Here is a 21214-nt window from a genome sequence, read left to right as displayed (position 1 = left end):
TGTAATATGCCCAAACTAAATTCCAGCTAAATTAATGAGCTAAATTTAAAAAATCAAATTGCAGGAAAATTGTCATGACTCACTCCTTCACCTATTCAAGTCTTTGTCCAAATGTGACCTTGCCAGAGGCCCTTATAAGAGTCCCTTTCCAACCCTCTCTGTTCCCCCCAACTCTGCTTTGTGTCGTTATAGCTCTTATCACCACCAGAACTTCCATTATATATTTACTTGTTTATTTTCTGTTTTCCCCACCAGAATGGGAGCTCCTTCAGGGCAGAGATGTTATTTTGGTCAAGGCCATATCCCCAGTACCTCAAATCAAGCCTGTCATCCACTGGGCATTTAATAATTATTTGTAGAATAGACAAAAACAGGATGAATTCTCTTGTGTTCACTAGCAATAAAAGAATCACCAGAGTAAACATGGACAGCGTTCATTATGTTACAATTTCTGCATAAAAATATAAAATAATAGGGCTTCCCTGGTGGCGCAGTGGTTGAGAATCTGCCTGCCAATGCAGGGAACACGGGTTCAATCCCTGGTCTGGGAAGATCCCACATGCCACGGAGCAACTGGGCCCGTGAGCCACAACTACTGAGCCTGCGCGTCTGGAGCCTGTGCTCCGCAACAAGAGAGGCCGCGATAATGAGAGGCCCGCGCACCGCGATGAAGAGTGGCCCCCACTTGCCACAACTAGAGAAAGCCCTCGCACAGAAACGAAGACCCAACACAGCCATAAATAAATAAATAAATAAATAAATAAATAAATAAAATTAAAAATAAATAAATAAAATAATAAAAGCAAAACATCAAAGAAATTGTGTCAAGCAAGGTCAAGGCATTAATAATTATAACATAGTTATTCAAGGTTTTAAGAAAGGCATCAGAACCAAATAGATGAAAGAACATGGGTAGGGAATTGGGAGAAGAAACACCAAGGAACCCTGGTTTCAGTAATAATCAGAGATATCAATTAAACAACATTGAGATACCTAAGCACTCACACACTATCCAGTGTTAGAAGGTGATACCAAGGTCATTACAAAACAGGCACCCTCACTCCCTATGATCCCATGTATACACTGGCACTGGGAGGTGACAGGCATACATGTGAAGCCAGTGGGGTGCTGGGACCAGCTGGGACCTTCTTAAAGAGCCGAGTGTGGCATCTCTTCCCAACTCTGTTGAGTGATGTCATGCTGTAGCTTCAAATCAGCTGTTGTGGGAGTATTTACACCACAGAAATCGGCAAATGCCACAAGTCTCCCCTTTGCGGTACCCCACTACAAGGGTCATAGCGATGCCCAGCACTGCTACTCCTGGGGATTTAGGACCTGATTCAATAAAAGATGATGATTAGACATGTGAAAGAGTTCAGTGAAACTTATCCCCCTGGTGATGAAAAATTATGATCAGCTGTACATGATAATTATCAAGATTGTGAGACCAGAATATTTGTAATGTTAAGTTTTTTATATACAAAACAACAATTGTTTTATACAATTGTTGGGCTGCACCCCACAGGCCTACAAGCCCTGTAATTGCCCAGCCTCGAGACCCAAGAAATCCCAGAGACAGCGACAGAGACATCGGTGGTTTGTTGAACAGGGGATCTTACACATCAGAAGCAAAGGGTCCTGGAGCGACACCCACCACGGATGGCAGATAGCACACAGGACACGGCAACTATCGTCCTTGCTCCGGGGAGAAAGAAGGAGGCTACAAGTTATAGAGAGAATTGATGTTAGGTGGGCTCGTCAGTTACCAGGGAAACCAGCGTCCGGGGCATGGCCCTCCCAGACCCTCAGGTTAAAGTTGTTTCCCTTTAATAAACTAGCAGGCGGAGCCATTCTGGCCTAAGGATTAGAACCACAGCTAGCTGGAGCAGAGAGCAAGCGTGTTGATGTGAGTCGGGTGTAGGTGAGGCAGCGGCTAGATGAGCAGGGGTGGGGGCACTGCCGGCTGTTGCCTCCGTGATCCTGGGCATGTCCTTTCATCCTGTCGTAGGTCAGTCTTCTCATCTGAAAAATGGGGATAATAACGGGACTGATCCTGGAGTGCCAGCTCTTTAATTATCAAAAACCATGGGAGCGGGAATTCCCTGGCGGTCCAGTGGTTAGGACTCTACTCTCTCACTGCCGTGGGCCCGTGTTCGATCCCTGGTCGGGGAACTAAGATCTTACAAACCGCACAGCACTCCACCCAAGAAAAAAAATAGGAGGACTAGACAGAAATAAATATAGTTGTCTTGTTTAGACCAAAGGTCAACAAACTAGTTTTCTGGCAAAATCCAGCCTGGCCTCTGTTTCTATAAATTAAGTTTTATCAGGACACAGCCAGGCCTGTCTGTTTACACACCGTCCATGGCCGCTCTGGCTCTCGGAGGGCAGAGCTGAGTAGTGGAGCTATGGCTGGAGTATTAACCTTCTGGCCCTTTACAGAGAAGGTTTGCTGACAGCTGGTCTAAACAAGGAAATTATGGGCAGTTTTGACCCTTAATGTTTGTATTCCCTACTATTATCTTCTCTCCTCTTTTTGCCTGTTTTCCAAGCAGATGAGGAGAGAGAGGGAAGTAAGAAGGGGCAGACAGAGGAGGCCTTTTAGCATCAATCAGGAACTTTAATGGGAAGGAATGGAAAGCAACGTTGGAGATGGAGGACAGCTGGGGGCTTTGTGAATAGCCGCTCCAGGTGCTTCTCCCTTGCTGGGTCTTCAGGCTCGGGTGTCACGTGGCGTTCATCGCGCTTCTTTCCCAGAACCCCTCCTCCAGGGCTCTTCGCCCCTCCTTCAGATTTGGGCGGCTTCATCCATGACCTAGAAAAGAAGCTGACTGCGGCCAGAGAAGCCGCCCCTGCCTCCAGACCCCCAACCTGGCTGCTGGCTTACGCATCTCCTCCCCGAGATTTGGAGCGTGGGTCACACCGTCAGAAAAGGTAGGAGACAGTCTGGGAATCTGGGGCACTGATTTGTGATACTATCACAGAATAAGTGTGATACTGGGATGGTTACATTTTGAAAGAAGAGTCTTTATCTTTCTAGGAGACATATAGAGATACTGATGGATAGATTTGAGATTTGCTTCACAATAATCCGGTGCTGGGGGGAAAGTGGGTGAAATAAGATCGGCCGTGTACTAATCATTGTTGCTAACACGGGTCATGGCGCGTGGGGCGTTCCTTACACCAATCTCTCCATTTTTGAGTACGTTTAAAAATTTCCATTATACAAGGTAAAAACCAACACACAGAAACAACCCAAATACCCACTAGACAAGACAATGGGTACATAAATGTCATAGCACAGTGGAAGCTTCTACAACAGTGAAAGTGAATAAACTGCAGCTGCATGAAGTAATGTGGATGAATCTTAGAAATATATTATTGAGTAAATAGCAAGTCCCAGAAACATTGATTTATAGCATGATGCTCTTTTATATAAAGTGAAAAACAACTAAAACTAAACTCTCTAAACACACACATGTACATACATTAACATATACATATTTCAGAACGCATACGTGATAAAACCATATTTTAACTGTATGTGGATGTATGTATCTATAATTAAAGAGCACATATGTGATTTTAAGGGTTTAAAAGCACCTATATTTTAAGAAAGCAGAATGAAAAACCGAAGTTTCAGTACAGTGAATTCATCAGGTGACAGGTGGGACCAGGGTTGAGAAGATTGAGGAAGATGTAAGTTTCCTCAGGTTCTGGATCTCATGTTGGGTGGTGGATTATTATCATTTTTATCAAACATTAAGAAACAGGGCCACTTAACAGTATGTGTATTGAACCAAGGAGTCTGATAAATCTAATTCCGTGCGCCCAAGTCCAAATTAAACAACAAGAAGAAACAAGATGGTTCCTTTCCTTAATGTGGCTGATCTCATCCATTTTATGTTGATTCTATTGGTTTAACTTTCTGAAGGTGAATTTTTTCACCTCCTCCTACAAAATTGAGGGGTGGGTATGGGCAGTAAATAGCATCTTTGTTGCCCGTAGGAAAAACAATCTCGATGTCATCATATACCACCTGCCCAAGAACTGACTGAGGATGACAGTGGACACCAAGAACAGGTACCAACAATAATTTATGCACGAAAAACTAAATTTGATGTCTCAAGTATTTCATACGCGATAGGAACAGATAGGTGCTTCTCGGAGAAGGTGGGCTCGTCTATCTACTGTGAGACCTTTCAGGGCAGGAGCATTCTTGCTCATTGACGCGTCCCCAGCACCTAGAGGTACCTAGGAAGTGCCTGCTGAGGTGATGGAGAAATTGTGTGTTACCTGGGTTTTTGGGGACTTGCCAGCCTGTGTGAACAAACGGGACGCCATTCGTGGGAACTTTCAAGTTTCCCTTTCCTGCCCCTCCTCCCAGACTCTCACTGGTCATTTCCATGACTCCAGCCAGGAGCTCACTCGGACACGACACGGGCCTCGTGCTTTTGTGGTTGCTTTCCTGTTCTTGTCACCCCACCACCCCCATTGGCATCTGCCACCCATGCCATCTCTTCAGGGCTCCTCGTTACAACTGCTGTCACCCTACACCGTGTCCCAGGGTGTCTGGGGGACAAGCAGCCCATCTGCCACCCTGGGCAGGAGCCGCCTTGTACACTCACAGGAACGCCCCTTCTGTGGCCCACGTGGTCAGCCAGGCATCACGGTGGTGATGGTGGTGGACCACCAGCCTCTCTCCCTCGGGCCAGCCCTGGAGCTGCCCTCCTCCTCCCTGGCATGCCTGTGGAAACCACTTCCTCCTTCCTCTGCAGACCGAGCAAAGCAAAGCAAACCCTCCTGCAGAGAAACTCCCAGAGGTGCTGCCCGCTGGTTCTTTAGAAATGGTGCAGCCTACAGCTTCCAGGTCCCGAGGGAGGCCCAGGAGTTGGGCTGTGCGGGGCCGGGAGCTGCTCACACAGCAGCAGGGACTCCGGGAGAGAAAGGGACAGTGTCAGGGCCTGATTTAGGTGCAGTGTCAGTGCCTTAGTTAGGGACAGTGTCAGGACCTTAGTTACGCCTAGCTCCAGAGCCTTTGTTAGGTATCGTGTCAGGGCCTGAGTGTGGGCCTTGAGATGTGGGAGAGAGAGAAAAAAAGCAAGAATGGAGAAGAAGAAACCGACTTTTAAACATCTACAATGTGCAAGATTTTCTATGTTTTACCCAATTTAATCCTCGAAAAGAAATCTACAAGGTGAATATTGTGACCCACATTCGAGAGATGAGGAAACCGAGGCTCACTGAGGGTAAATATTACTTCACAGAGAAGGTGGCTTCCATGTGCAGCCACAGAGGGTTTTCTAACACCGAATCCCGGAACTAAGAGCAGCTGGAGAACAGCTGACCCAAGCTGGGAGCGAGTCCTTTGCGAGAACCCAGGAAGAAGGAGCAGAGCAAATATTTGCTTTCCGGGGGGACAGCCTGGCTACCGAGCTGAGCTACATGTGTCCAGTTCCCCTCCAAACTCATCAGAGAAACACCTGGAATCCGTGAGGGGACAAGAGGGACTAATGGGGGTCCCTCCACACGGAAGGAAGCACCAGAAATGGTACCCAAGTGATCCTGTCACCTGCAGTATTTCCTAGGGTTTGTTCTCTTGGCCTGTGAGACTCCAGCCAGGACACTGCTTGCCCCACTAGGATGGGGGTGAGCAGCCCACCCATACAGTCCCACTCTACCTTTCTGGGGCTGCTCACCCAGGAAATACAGGTGCACTTTCTGGATCTTTCTGAGCCTGCTGTTAGGCAATGTAGATTTAGCCTCCAGGAGGCTCAGAAATGATTAAGGACAGTATGTGAATTAAATTAGCTGCAAAACTATGCTCTACTCAAGGCTGGAAGTTCACCTGGTTTATGTCCTGTCCCAAAGCACCATTTTAAAATGTAGGTTTTATTATTATTCGGGTGTGGTGAGCCCAGCAGATCAGGAGATGACTGTTTACTGGAAAGATGGTGTGTTACATATCCCAAGAGAAGGGGCATGCCATGCCATGTAGGGCCACACAGGGAAGCACCAGGGTGGGTCAGGAGTGAGGGGAAAGCATAGCCTTTATTGTGGTTTCTGTGGAAGGAATGGGAGAGGCAGGGGAAATGGGCTTAGCATTGGCTCGTTTGAATCATTTCAGTGGGCTCTGGGGCATGGGACCTGTCCCTGGTTGTCTGGTGACTGGCTTAGGGCAGATGGAGAGTGGCCCAGAGTGTGGGAGCTGATAAAGGAGGTGGTTGGGGTGTGGACAGATTTGTTTGCATTTGAAAAGCATGTTCTGGGAACTGGCTAGCCTGGGGAGGGAAATTTCCTGCAGGGCCAGCAAGGCCTGACTGTCAAAGCCTCAGAAACAAGTGGTTCATACAATTATGCCCAGCTTATCTGACATAGCTCATCATACAATCGGCAAGGAAATCAAATGACCAAAAGTAAAGAGCCAACAGAATAGGCTCCCAATTTTATATTGTTTTCAAGGAGATTATCAAATATCCATTATTTATTTTTTCAGTTTTAATTTTTTATTTACGTAGAGTTGATTTAAAACGTTGTGTTAATTTCTGCTGTACAGCAAAGTGATTCTCTTATACATATATATACATTCTCTTTTTAAAATATTCTTTTCCATCACGGTTTATCATAGGATATTGAATATAGTCTGTGCTATACAGTAGGACCTTGCAGCTTATCCATCCCATATATAAAATCCTACATTTGCTAACCCCAAACTCCCACTCCATTCCTTCCCCACACCCCTCCCCCTTGGCAACTGCAAGTCTCTTCTCTATGTCTGTGAACCTGCGTCTGTTTTGTAGATAAGTTCATTTGTGTCATATTTGAGATTCTACATATAAGTGATATCATATGGTGTTTGTCTTTCTCACTTCACTTAATATGATCATCTCTAGTTGCATCCAATGTTGCTTCACATGGCATTATTTCATTTTTTTTATGTCTGAGTAGTATTCCATTTTGTATATACACAACATCTTCTTTATCCATTCCTCTGTCGATGGACATTTAGGTTGTTTCCATGCTGTGGCTATTGTGAATAGTGCTGCTATGAACATAGGGGTGCATGTGTCTTTTTGAATTATAGTTTTGTCTGGATATATGCCCAGGAGTGGGATTGCTGGATCATATGGTTCAAATATCCTTTATTAAGAACAGTCAAGGCAGTAAAGCAGTCACCATAAACCTGGCAAACATTAGTGGGAAAGTTAGTGCTGCAGAGAAATGGAGCCTTGTGTCTGTGGTCTTGGCAGTATCCAAAAAAAATAAAATAAAATAAAATAAAATATTATTCCGTAGCCCAAATTTGATTTTCAGCCCTTTCCCATTGTCAAGCTCCTAAGGAGACATTAAAGTTCAAAGATTAAATTATTTTGCCCTTGTAAGTTCAAGTACAAAGAAACCAAACTTCAAACATGTTGAAATTAAGGTCTGAGTTTCCTCCTCCTCAATTCCTTCCTGCTCAGTCCCAGCAAGGAGACTGCGCTGTCCAGGGCAGGGGACTGCAGTCAAGGCTGTCTTGTCTTGTGCAGGGAAGGGTGTGGTTCCTTGGGCCTTGAACATGGACTTGGCTTCTCACCCGCCCCTTAAATCTTGTTAGTACAAGATTATCACAGCCCCGACCCCACCTGCGTGGAATTTTAAAATAAGCTGTTCCCTGGCCTCTGGGGCAGATTTCCCAGGCAGGTGCTGCTCCCAGAACCAGGTACTGAGTGTCAGCAGAGCCTCAGGGTTGCCTGGGGGAGAAAGGGAAGAGGGGTGCGGGCACAGAGCTTGGACCCCAGCATCAGCACCCCTGGGAACTCACCAGAAATGACAGAGCTGCTGATGGGAGACAGGCTGGGCCCAGGGCCCCTGGTTCACAAGCCCTCCAGGTGGTTCTGGTACTTGCTCAAGATCTGAGCCCCACTGTGGTTTGTGTAGATTCCACAGCCCGGGAATGTAAATCCTGTTGGGCCAGTTATTCCAACAGGCGTGAGTGACAGCACCACTGCGACCATACCTGGGAAATCCCACCTGGGCATCTTAGCTCAGCATCTGGGTCCTGATGCTTTCCTGAGTAACACAGGCAACTCCAGGGGTAGCCCCCAGACTCCCAGTCTCCGGGCTGTTTTTGGTGACTTTCTTTCCCAGCCAGCGTGTTCATAACTTCTTACCAGGTCTTTTCCCGAGTCGTGTGTTTTGGGCCCTGTCTGGTGACAAACTGTCACTGGTGTGTTGTCAACAGGCACAGACAGTCCTGGGCCAGAGCGCCGAGGACCATGGCCTCCTGTGCGGAACTTTCTAGGCCTCTGTACCTTGCCCAAGGGAAGGGCTCTCTCCCAGCCCCACTTCAGCTGCAGGATCACCCTCGGCAGACCGTGGACCTTGCTGGGCCCCTGGGCCCCGTGAGGACGGCCCTCTGACCACGTGCTGGGTGTTTCCTCGGTGTTTGAATGGTCAGGACCCTGTGCAGCATTTCTCCCTCGTACGTGTGGTTCTGACGTGGAGGGATCTGCTTCGAGCGTGTGGACCCGGCTTGGCGGCTCACAGGGACCATCTGGAGAGATGGAGGTCATGCTGCTGCCCTTTGACCTCACCGCGCAGGTCCCACTGCCAGCGGTCAGGGCTTCCGGGGCCTCCGAGGCTCTGCCGGTGATTCTAACGGGGGCCCAGCTGGAGCCCTGGTTTAAGCTCTCTTGTTTTCTAGTGACTTTTTTTTTTCTAGACCAAGTGCTTTTTTTCGACTAACCAAACATAGAAAACGGAAAGGCACTGAAAGCCTTCCTTCATTTAACTTTCTTTTGTTTTCCAGGCCTGGCATTCATTCATTTATTCACTCACTCATTCATTCATCATCCTAGCAAACTCCTCTAGATCCTGGTCTCATTTGGGTCTTCCGCGGAGAGAGCTATAACCTCGGTCGGTTCGGGCTTGTAGGAAGCCCCCTGCCCACCTTCTCTCTCTGACTGGACCATCCCACTGCATGCTCTCCGTCTGACACCTACCAAAGGCCGGACTCAGTACACTGTCCTCATGGCCCCCTTTTCTGTGCCACGTCTATGCGGTTCCTTCCTTTATTACTGTCACATGTGCCACAGTCTCACTGCTTCCTTAGGCCTCAGTTACCTCCCAAGTTTATGCCCACCTTGACAGTCTCCTAGCCCAGGATGTGGTCCTTCCGGCTTCCCTGCCTCCAGGCTGGCCCCCTTCCAGCGCATCCCTAACAGAACCACGGCACTCCCCTGCTTTACACTTTCGAATGGCAGCTATTGCCCACTGGCTAGAGTCCAAACTAAGAGGCCTTTCCCAGCCTGCTTCTTGATCTCATTTATTTTGTCTACTTCTGTCTTTCACTGTAAGATAGGCTCTGTAAGGGCAGGGCTTTGCATCTGTTTTGTGTGCTACTATGTTTGTAGGTTCTAGAAGAGAGCTGGGCACACAGCAGGTGCCCGGCAAGTATCTCTGGAGTGGACGGATGGATGCTGAGCCCCTCTGCTTCATCTCCTGCCATCCTCTCCACCCACCCACCCACCCCCGCCGGCCCGGCCCCATGCTGGCCAAACTAAAATGCCCACATTTCCGTTCAGGCCACTGTTCTTTCTTGGGTCAGGGCCTTGGCATGAGCTGCTTCCTAGGTCTGGAAAACCCCTTCCCATCCTGTTCAGTTGGCTGACTCCTCCTGACCCCCCCGAACCTGGCAAGGACGCCTCCCCCATGTACCCCGATGGGCACCAGCAGCTATCGTGGTTGTCATTTATCGATGACAGGCCAGGCTCTTCCTAAGTAATTTTTCAGATGTGATCTCATTCCTTCTCCTGAACCTACGCACCAGGTATTACTGATGCCCCTCATTTACACGTGGGGACACTGACGCTTGATCAGCTTGGGTCCCTTGCCGGGTCACTTGGGTTACAGAGGCAGCAGGGGGCAGAGGCGGGATTCCAGCCCCGTTGTCTAGCTCAGATGCCACGTCCCGAGCCCCAGGACTCGCTCTTCTCAGGGCACTGAAGTTGTCTGTGTCCTTGTCTGTGTTTTCTAATGGATCCTAAGCTCCTTGAGGGTGGGGTCCTTTTTTTTTTTCTTTTTTAAAGATTTTTTTTTTTTGGATGTGGACCATTTTTAAAGTCTTTGTTGAATTTGTTACAGTATTGCTTCTGTTTTATGTTTTGGTTTTTTGGCCATGAGGCATGTGGGATCTTAGCTCCCCAACAAGGGATTGAACCTGCACCCCCTGCATTGGAAGGCGAAGTCCTAACCTCTGGACCACTAGGGAAGTCCCCGAAGTTGGGGTCTTTACCTTGTACACCTTGGCTTTGTCCCAACGACTATGCTTAGCACACATTAAGCATCAACTAGATACTTGGTGAATGAATGAGTGTACGAATGAGCAAAGGACAGTGTGAGGGGTCTGGGCACATGAAGACGAGGAAAGCAAAGCCCCCATTCCCACCCCACCTCACGTGCATCCTGGAAGCTCACCACCGATTCCTGGAGTGTCCAGAAGTCAGCTCTTCCCCAAGGGCCCATTTATCTAGCTGTCCCTGGGTGTACCTGGATGCTTCAAATGAATCCATCGTCATAAATGATACTTAGAAAGCAGAGGTCTGCAGATTTCCTGACATCAAAGACATCAAATGAATGAATGAACGGATTATGCTGGCTGCTTGCTATTCACGGGAGATGGTTTATTCTGAGTGCTAACAAGGAGGTTTTTCTCTGTGATCGAAAGAGAAGATTGGAATCTGATTCCAGGAGTCACACCCTCCTGAACTCAGAGGTCAGAGATGCTCTTTCTGGAAGAGCTAACACAGCCAGGCTCTGTCCCTTCAGCCCGAGCTCACTGTGAAAAGAACCCTCAAATCCCCCCTTTTGTTTTAGGTTTAACAGATCTTCTGTGTGAGTGGGGAGGGTGACTTTCTGAGTCCCTGGCAGGGTTCTGAATGTTTTCTCTTCTGTGGACTTAGAGCTTCCTCTTTTAAAGTTCCAGAGAACATCGTTGTCGGACACAGGGTACTTGCTGGACTCTAATAGAAGCCTATGATTAAATTATTTCAGACTCTAATAAAAATATTTTTAGAATAAAGTCCTTTGGGAATTATGTCGAGTGCTGAGCACACAGTTCTTGGTAAACACTTGAAACTGCCAGCTCTTTCTGAGTAGCTTTTGCTCAGCAGGGCATATCCTGAGGAAATTCAGGAGACTTATCTTCAGAGTCAGAAGCTGGGGTTGATTTCAGAAACCTCCTGGAGAGAAGGGATCCTGATGAGATATCTCAGGGGCAGTGCTTTTGGGTTTTGTACATTCTTTCTCCTCTCTTTAGATACAAATTTCCTGTAACACACTTGAAATGACAATCTTTCAGGGAAGAACACTCATCAAGATGTTGCCCTCAACTTCCCTTTCTTTTTCCCACCATCCCCTGCACACAGAGCATCGGGTGGCAGAGTAGACCATGAGCCCCTTGATCTCCCCGTGCTCACTGTTGACGCTGACTCCAATGTTCCTTAAATTACAGTTTTTCTCCAATAGCCCAAAGCAGATTCTCTATTTCTTCCTGCTTAGAAGGAATTTATTTTTAAAAAGTCTATCAAACACCCACCATGAGTGAGATGCTGTCCCAGGCGAGGGTCTGGGGGGAGGCAAATCAGTGGTGAAATAGCGTGTCCTTGCCCACTTGGAGCTTGTGGAACAAGAGTGGGCGTGATACTTTCAAAGTTTATACCTGCTCCTGCAGGCCACACAAGCCCCAGTGCCACTGGCACACGGGGACAGATGAATGGCAACTAAAAGTCTTCTGTAGCTCTAGATCTGTATCAGTTAGGGATGCCTTTGCTTTGCAAGTAACAGAAAACCCAATAGAGAGTGGTTTAAACAAAAACTGGTGTTTATTCTTCCCCCACGTTGCTAGAAGTATAGAGGTTTGGCAGCTCAATGATGTCAGGGTCAGTGACTCTTGAATTTTTGACCTTTCCCCATGGTCACAAAATGACTGCTGGAGTGCCAGACATAGTGCCAACACTGATAACAGCCCAGTTTCCTAAGAAGCTGGTACAGTGTTTCTGTGGGCTGGAAGCAGAATGCTGGCGTGGCAAAACCAAAGAGGGGGTGGTATTCCTCTACTCTCAGCCCTCCGCAGGTATCCCCAGACCTGGATCCTGTGTCCAACCTTCCTTCCTTCAGGGAAACTCCTTTCCCCAATGGGAACATTATTTTGGAGGGGCAGCTAGTCGTCCCTGACTTGGGAAGGTGTGGATCTGGGGTGGATGTTAGCCTCTCCTCGCAGTGCGGTAATCCAGGGAGCTCACGCAGGCAGTTCCCGGGCTGGACTAATGTAGACATGCCTGACGTTCTGGTGAGCAGTGAGCGCACGGTTTAGGCCTTGATGCTGGGACTCTCAGCAAGGAAGGGAGGGAGGGAGGGAGGGAGAAGAAAGGAAGGAAGGCTGGAAGGATGGAAGGAAGGAAGGAAAGAAAGAGAAAGGAAGGAAGGAAAGAAGAAAGAAAGAAAGTAAAAGAAAGGAGAGAAAGAAAGGGAGGGAATCAAAGAAGCAAAAACAGCTAAACTGTACTACAGAGGAGAGCATAGTAGCCACACAATAGGACAGCAGGCTTTGGGAACACAGATGGGAGAAATGACTTCCAGGGTGGTTGTGTGTGTTGCTTGGTGCGAGGCTAGTAGGATGAGGACAGGGCGTGTGTCACAGAAGAAAGAATATTTAGTTCATTCGTTTATTTATTCATTCATTCAACAGATATTAGCTTTTCCTTCCTTAGCCAGACATGTCCCCTGCCCTGCAGGTACTTAAGCCTCATGAAGAAGACAGACATAGATCACATGGTGAGTCGGCTAAGACGTAACATTGTGGGAAGTGCAAGGAAGGAGAGAGATGAGGGGCTATAATCGGGGGTGTCACCCAGTCAGGGAGGTCAGAGAAGGCTGTTCAGGGGTGAGTGAGGTTTCGGCCAGGGGGGGAGGGGGAGGCATCCCATCAGAGGAACAGGCTGGCCGGTGAGCGGGGCTGGAGGGCCTCGCTGGGTTGGGGAAGGTGAGTGGCCTGGACCCCGAAGAAGGCGGAGAGTGAGCAGGGATTGGGGCAGCGTACACCAGGCTCTTTGCCAGACATCCTGAACTTGAGTTTATGCTTAGAACAATCCTATAAGGTGAGAATTCCCTTAGTTTTGGTTCCCCTGAAAGTAAATTCTGGGACAAAGTGTCGGTTGCTGGTAGTTTACAGGGGAGGAGATTCCAGGGAGCAGGAGTGAGGAGCCCAGAGAGCGAGAGAGGAATTAAGAAAAAGCCATGCAACGGGTGAGTTATGGGGGTCACCTGCTGCAGACATGTGGCTCTTGTCCATCAGGGCCTCCTGAGAGGTGTACAGAAGGTCTCCCACAACGTTTTTCTTGAAAGAATGACACAGATCAGGAGTGAGGGCCCCTGAGACACCTGCTCCAGGTGTTATACGCATTTTAAAGATGAGGATCAGGAAATATTAGCCTCTAGCCCAAATTTTCACTGCAAATAAACGACAGAGTAGGGGTTTGAACAAGGCGGGCTGTGACTGCAAAACTTATATTTTACCACTGTCCTCTTCACTGTATATTAAAACACATGATTATCAAGGATGCGATGAATTATAATGGATGTTAAGGGCAGTGCTGGTGTGATATTTTTCTTTTTAATTTATTTTTTAAATTGAGGTATAGTTGATTTACAATGTATTAATTTCTGTTGTACAGCAAAGTGATTCAATTATACATACATACAAATATATATATATGTACACGTTCTTTTTTAAAATGTTCTTTTCCATTACGGTTTGTCATAGGATAGTGAGTATAGTTCTCTGTGGCTATGATATTTTTCCGTCATTAATCTCTCCAGGCCTAGCAGTGATGCAGAATTTCTGGTGCTGCTACAGTACCTACAGAAGGGGTATCACCACCCTGGGTGGTAGTGAGGGGTGACGTCACATAATCTACAGAGCAGACTAACCAGCCCGTGAGCATTTAACCCAAGCATAAAATAGTGAAAGGGGTGTCAGTAGGGTCTCTGGTAGGTTAAAGATGGTCGCAAATTCTTTGCTACTTCTCCCAACAAGAGGAGGCATTGAAATCTCCTCCCCTACACCTGGTCTGGTCTTAGTGACTGGCTTGACCAGTAGAATGAGGCAGAAGTGACTTTCTGGGAGCCCCAAGGCTTGCTCAGGGGCATCCCTGCCACTAGGTGGGCTGCTTGGATGGGACACTTGCTCTTGGAGCCCTGAGCTGCCATGTGAGCTGTCTAGCTACTCTGAGGCCGCCTTGCTGGGGAGGCCCCAGGTGAGCGGTCCTGGTGAGATGGACAGGCTCCAGGTGAGAGTTTCAGCTGAGTCCAGCTGTCCAATGTCTCTGCCAAGGTGCCAGACGTGGTAGAGACCCAGCAGACCAGGCAACCTTTGGCTGGTACCACCAAGTAGGCTCTGTTGATGCCACATGGGAAAAATGAATCACCCAGCTTCTCATACTCCTGACCTACAAAACTGAGCTAAAATAACATACTTGGTATTTTAAGTTTTTGTTGCTCAGCCAGAGATAACTGGAACATGACCTCTGCTTTCTATTTCCTGTAGTCACTGCAATCTTACTCTTCTTAGAAGGATATGTACCATCTTTAAATGGCAGGTTGAAATTCAGCTATTTGGACTACGTTCTAATCTATACACCTGTAGAAGTCAATGGGGAATTTGGGTATCTCTCTCTCTCTCTCTCTCTCTCTCTGTGGTTCATGTGTGGAATTTTGGATCAAGCATCTGTGAACATGCCCCAAGGGGGTGAAAGCACTTTCCATTCTCAGCTCTGAATTGTAAGTGGCGGACATGAGTCTTGGGAGCCAATATGGAAACACAAGCATGCAAAGCGGTAGAAACTCCACAGTGTGAGGAGGCTTCCCTGAACACATGTAAGTAAAGCAATGATTACGGACGTGCTTTCTGAGAGAAAGTGTAGTAAGTCCCCTACACACGCATGAGTTCCATTCCAAGAGCGCATTCGTAAGTCTAATTTGTTTGTAAGTCCAGCAAAGTTGGCCAAGGTACCCAACCAACACAATCGGCTATATAGTACTGTATTGTAATAGGTTTCTAATACTTTTCCACAAATAATACATAGAAAACAAACAAAAAATAAAACATTTTTAATCTCACAGTACAATATCTTGAAAAGTACAGTAGTAAAGTACAACAGCTGGCATACAGGGGCTGGCATCGAGTGAACAAGAAGAGTTACTGACTGGAGGAGGGAGAGGAGGTGGGAGATGGTAGAGCTGAAGGATCGTCAGCAATAGGAGACGGAGGGCAAGCTGCAATTTCACTCACACCAGACATTGATGGCACAGGTTCTGGTTCCCTGCTGGATTCAAGTCTATCTGTCCTCTTGCTTCCGGACACCCTGGGCTTGAAATAAAGATACCGTATTCTATACAGTACGGTACAGTAAAGTACACAAAAGCACAACCACTTGTAGAGGATGGACGCACGTGACAGTGTACACCAGATACGTGAACTAACTTACGTGATTGGACATGTGAACGCACGTTTGCATCTTTGAAAATTTGCAACTTGAAGGTTTGTATGTAGGGGACTTACTGTAATGCAGAAAGTAGAAAAAAAAACTTGGGGAGATGCCCACAGTTAAAGAGGCCAGGAGTCAGAGGAGACCTAGCTGAGAGTTGGTTTGCAGAGTTCATGTCACAGCCAGAGGAGAATGCCAGCAGAAAGCACTGGTGTCCTGTGCCACAGGGAAATCTGGGAGGCTGGGTTTCAGATACCCTCCTCGCAGCTCCTTGTGACCTCAGCTACGTATCTATTTTTGGAAAAAAGACATCTTCTTTCACTAACTGTGTGAGTAATTTAGTGAGGTGTCCCACCTCTTTGGGGGCCAAGGCATAACATGGTCTTATTTATATTTTCAGTGACCACAGCCAGCTATGTCCTGAGCAGCTCCTTTCCCACTGGGTGGGGATCTCCCTAAAGACTCTGCAGCCATTCCATAACTTTCCAGTAACGCTGGGTTATTGGGAGAGTCAGGTTCTGATTTCTAAGACTTTGTCTTGTTCATGTAAATATTTTAATCTCATGATATGTTTCTACCTTTTACCCACTCTTGTGAGTCTGTGTGTGTAAGTATTGGTATGTATGTGTATGAGTGTGTGTTGTGAAGAGTTTGTGTTGTGTATGTGTGTATTTGTATGTGTATGAGTGCGTGTTGTGTGTTGTGTGTGTTGTGTGTATGTGTTGTGTGCGTGTGTGTCGTATGCTTGCGTATATGGCTGAGTCTGTCATCTCACACCGGGCTGGTTTGTTTCCCTTGAACTCCTCCCTCTGGGCTGGTTGGGGCTGATGGGAGGGACAGCAGAGCCCTCGAGGGGTCCAAGGGTGGTTGCCTCTGGCCAGGCTGCTGTCCTTTTTCTACTGGCTGTCACCGCTTTCCCATCTTGCCCTGAACTGGCCTGGGGTCCTTATGGTGCTTTCCGCCAAGTGCTAGCCGTCTGGAAGTGGGAGACAGAGGGCACTGGTTGGTTTCTCAAGGGTCCTGGGGAGGGTGGTCTCATTCTACATCCCCTCCCCATGGTTTTTCTGATCATGTTAATATCCCCAGCACCTTGATCTTTTCTGGCGGAAGATGCTTAACCCTCTGGACCACCTTCCCGTAGCCTGCCTCCCAGTAAAGGGAGAAGAAGCCTTTTCCTGAGCCTTTAGTAAGTTCCAGCCATCCTGACTGTTGAATGCTTGAAGCTCCAGCCCTTTCCTGAACATTACCTAATCAAATCCCCTCGACCGTGGAGGGAACAGAGGCTGAGAAGGGGAAAGACTGCCCAGGCCACACCCCCAGTCAGCGTCCTCGCTGGGGCTTCCCCCGAGTCCTCTGCCTTCTGGTCTAGTGTTTATTTGCTATACCACATACACATGTCCACAGTCAATCATCTGTGCTTCTGAGAACCTCCTTGAGTCTCATCCCGTCTTTTTAAAGATGTGGTAGCCCAAAGTTCACACAATTTGCAAATATGGCTGAAATTCGGTTTTGGGTTAACACAGGACGACAGCTCCTTTTGACACGGTGGCTTCATTGTCCTCTGCCTCGGTGGGACAATGGGTGGATGTCACCAAGAAGTGGTGACACAGTCACATCTCTCCTTGTGGTTATAATGAATCAGTTGGGCATGTCGATCTTATAAAAGTAGTATAGGTGACTTCTCTGGAAGTCACTTTAGGGAAAAGGGTAATCATAAAATACTCCCAGAGAACTACAGCTGTAATTTCTTGCCCTACGACTCATTCCTTTGGTGGATCTTCTTGGAATTTATCAGCTTGCCGTTTGATGACCCGGAAGAGTTCAGAGTCATCTGTAAAGCTGGAGATTTCTCCGTGAACTCCCTCATTTTAGACCACATAGAAGTATTCATTTATCTTGAAAGTTGGTTTTGACCCCCAGGTTTCCTGTCTAGACTCCCTCAATGTTGGCTCTTCTACTGACTGTATTTTGAAATCATCAGGTTAGATCTGGGGCAGGTCTGAAGTAGGACCAGAATCCAGGGAGAAGGATGACTTCCAGACCAAGTAGTTTATCAAAAGCTGGGATTCCCACTCAGGCAGGTTAAGAATGGGCACAATAAGCATATAGAAGGTAATTTACATCAGATTTACTCAACATACGAGAACATATTGGGGGTGTCCCCGGATGTTTGACAGGGACAAAGACAATGAAATGGATATTTAAATATCATTAAGGGAATGTCTGGGAGTCATTCAGGAAGAGGTGGCACCTACTAAAATACCAAAGTTTCAAGTAGGGTCTGAGTTAATCTTTCCACATCAGTAAGTACATATCTACAAGGTAATATTTTTTGGTGAGGTAAATTAATTTTTTTTTTAATTAATAGCTACTTTATTTATTTATTTATGGCTGTATTGGGTCTTCGTTTCTGTGCGAGGGCTTTCTCCAGTTGCGGCGAGTGGGGGCCACTCTTCATCGCGGTGCGTGGGCCTCTCACTATCCCGGCCTCTCTTGTTGCGGGGCACAGGCTCCAGACGCGCAGGCTCAGTAGTTGTGGCTCACGGGCCCAGTTGCTCCGCGGCATGTGGGATCTTCCCAGACCAGGGCTCGAACCTGTGTCCCCTGCATTGGCAGGCAGATTCTCAACCACTGTGCCACCAGGGAAGCCCTAAATTAATTGTTAATAGTTTGAAATTTAGGTATGCTGTAAAATTGTGGCATACTACGGTCTTAAATAAACCAAACTTTCCTGTGGGGATAAAAAATTTCAGAGTAAGCCCAAGTCCTGGGATCCCATAGTCTGTCAAGATAATTTTTAATGGTATGAATGATACTCCTTTGTGTCACTATACAGAAAACTATTTAACCAATCCCTATCGTAGGGTGTTAAGTTGTCTCTCGTTTTTAATTATTATGAACAACGCCACAGTAAACATTCTTGCCTCTTCCGACACCTATCTAATTGTTTCCTTATGGAAAATTCCCAGAAATGAAGCTGCTGAGCCCCCGGGATGTGCATTTCAAGGGCTTTAAATAAAATACCTTCAGAAAGATCCTACATATTTACATTTCTGCCAGCAGAGATGCAGGTGCCCAGTTCTGCATATTCTTACAAAGTCTTTATTTATTTATTTATTTATTTATTTATTTATTTATTTATTTATGGCTGTGTTGGGTCTTCGTTTCTGTGCGAGGGCTTTCTCTAGTTGCGGCGAGCGGGGGCCACTCTTCATCGTGGTGCGCGGACCTCTCACTATCGCGGCCTCTCTTGTTGGGAGCACAGGCTCCAGACGCGCAGGCTCAGTAGTTGTGGCTCACGGGCTTAGTTGCTCCGCGGCATGTGGGATCTTCCCAGACCAGGGCTCGAACCCGTGTCCCCTGCATTGGCAGGCAGGTTCTCAACCACTGCGCCACCAGGGAAGCCCCTCCATATTCTTGATGTTGCTAAGAAGACAATATTCTTCTAGGGAAATTCAAGGTCAATGAGCCACAAAGCCCAGGAAGTGGAATTCACTCAGTAAGTGCTTTTCAGCATGCACATCCTGGGCAGAGAAGTGGATAACATCCTTATTTCCTCCCAATTTCTGGTGTTTGCTTTCTCACATCAAACATAGATGGACATAGATGGAATGTGTCCAGTGTTTGAAACCAGCTATCGAACGGCTGTGGCTATGATGCCGTTTGGTGTTGCCAAACCTCAGGGAACCCTCAGCCTCTGGGTTTAGAACTGGGATCCATCCACTCGACCGACGGGGGCCTTGGGACAGGCTCCGAGGGAACGCTGCTCCAGGGGCTTGTGAACCTTACCTGCCCAGGCCAGTCAGGGTTTGGGAAGGCAGATCATTCCTGAGTCAACTTTGTAGGTTCTCAGCAGCAAAGAGGCAGCAAAGCAACGCATTTGTACCCGAACAGGGATCTCCTTCAAATTCTGGAAGAACTTGAGTGCAGATTATTGATTTTAATTAAAATATTAATTAATTAAGATAGTAATGTAAAATAGTAATTTAATATTTATATTAATTTAATACGTTTAAAATATTAATATTAGTAAAATATTAATTTCTTCTTGGTAGCAATTTCTATACCAAACATTTACTAAGAGTGATGGACCAGAGCATGTCTGAGAAGGAGTGTTAGGGAAACTAAGGGTGAGATTTTACTTACTTTCCACAACACCTTTTGCTCTGAGATCTGTTTTCTCTGCTCTTCCTGCTGCCTTAATTCATTTTATACAAAAAAAAAATCTGGCAACAATTTTAGCCTCAAAAGTGTCCTTCACCTCCAGCCATCCCACTTCCTTCCTGGCTTTCTCCCAAATGCACCAGACCAGGGAGATGGTGGAGTACTGTGGTGGCTATTTAAGTACCAGGCTAGCCTGGGTTCAAATCCCAGCTCAACCGTTACCTCCCTTTGCGACCATGGTTCCTTAAAATTTCTGTAAACTGGCAGAATAATGCCTATTTCATAAGGTTGCTTTGGAGATTAAATTAAATGAGGTACTATAGGGCGAGTATCTCCAGAATAATGCTCCTTAGATGACGATTTCCAATTGTGTGTCTCTATGAGCCTAGGTTGTGGGAATTTTCAGATTACAATGATCTCTTGGTTTGCTGGTTGATTTCCCAGACTTCTGGGGAGTTATCATTTCTCTTGTCTCCCCCAATATCCTGCCTAGCCTGAAGCCCCCCTTCCAGGCATGGTACCCCTCACAGCAGATGTTGATGTGTGCTACCCAGACCCAAGCCCTGCTTGCAATAACCTCAGTTACTCATTGCAAACCAGTGGTGGTTTTTATGTGATGAGCAGATCAGAGAGGGTGTAATGAGAGCAGGTCAGTGGTTAGAACTCTATGGCCTGGAGAATACAAATCTGTAAAACCACTATAAAAGATATTTTTAAAGTGCAAATGGACTTTGCCCACCTGTTTCTGGGGCAGGAGAAGCAGCACACCACCTTGTGGCACATGAAAGATTTTGCAAGGATGTGTGTCCCCACAGAGAGCAAGCTCGTGGAATAGCTTGTCTGCACAGGTGGTACAAATGGAAGAGGGGCGTTTGCTGAGGATCTAGAAATCAGGGAGAGAGCATCGCAGCAGCTTAGCAATTATTGGGAACATCTTGAACCTTCGGGTTGCCCTCTGGGAGAACAGTCAGTGTGGTGTCTCGCAGCTGTGTCCTGAAGCCACCGCAGACGAGTCCATTCCTGGTTATCTCACCTTGTCTCTGAACATCTCCTTCCTTTTGGAACCTCGGTCCAGCTGGTAAGCGCCCCCCGCAGTTCTTGGTCTTCCCTTCTCTTCTTTCCTATAGTCTGGCTGTAGGCAAGAAAATAGTGAGCTCATACTTTTGTATAGTTTATCCTGAACTCAGTTCATCCTCGCCACAACCTGTGAGAATGGCAGGTGACCCTTACGGCTCCCGTTTGACTGAGGTTTAAGTAGCTCAGGGGACTAAGGTCCTCAACTCTCGCCATTTCTTCTCATTTTACTGTAAGTTCCATCTTGAGGTGTGCTGACGTTTTACTAGCTGATAAGGCTATGGGTTGCCATTGGAGAGAGCATTTACCTTTAAACAGGTGTCTTTGGTGATGGTGCTGGTAGAGTTTTAGACAACATGGCATGGGCATGAGAGAGAGATTTGGGAGAATTTCCCTGGGTCCTCAGATCACAAGACCGCTTACTCACCTCTGTGGGTGATTTAGGTGAT

This window comes from Balaenoptera acutorostrata, chromosome 12, assembly GCF_949987535.1.
Source record: "Balaenoptera acutorostrata chromosome 12, mBalAcu1.1, whole genome shotgun sequence".
NCBI lineage: Eukaryota > Metazoa > Chordata > Mammalia > Artiodactyla > Balaenopteridae > Balaenoptera > Balaenoptera acutorostrata.
Note: the sequence above shows the minus strand (reverse complement) of the source record.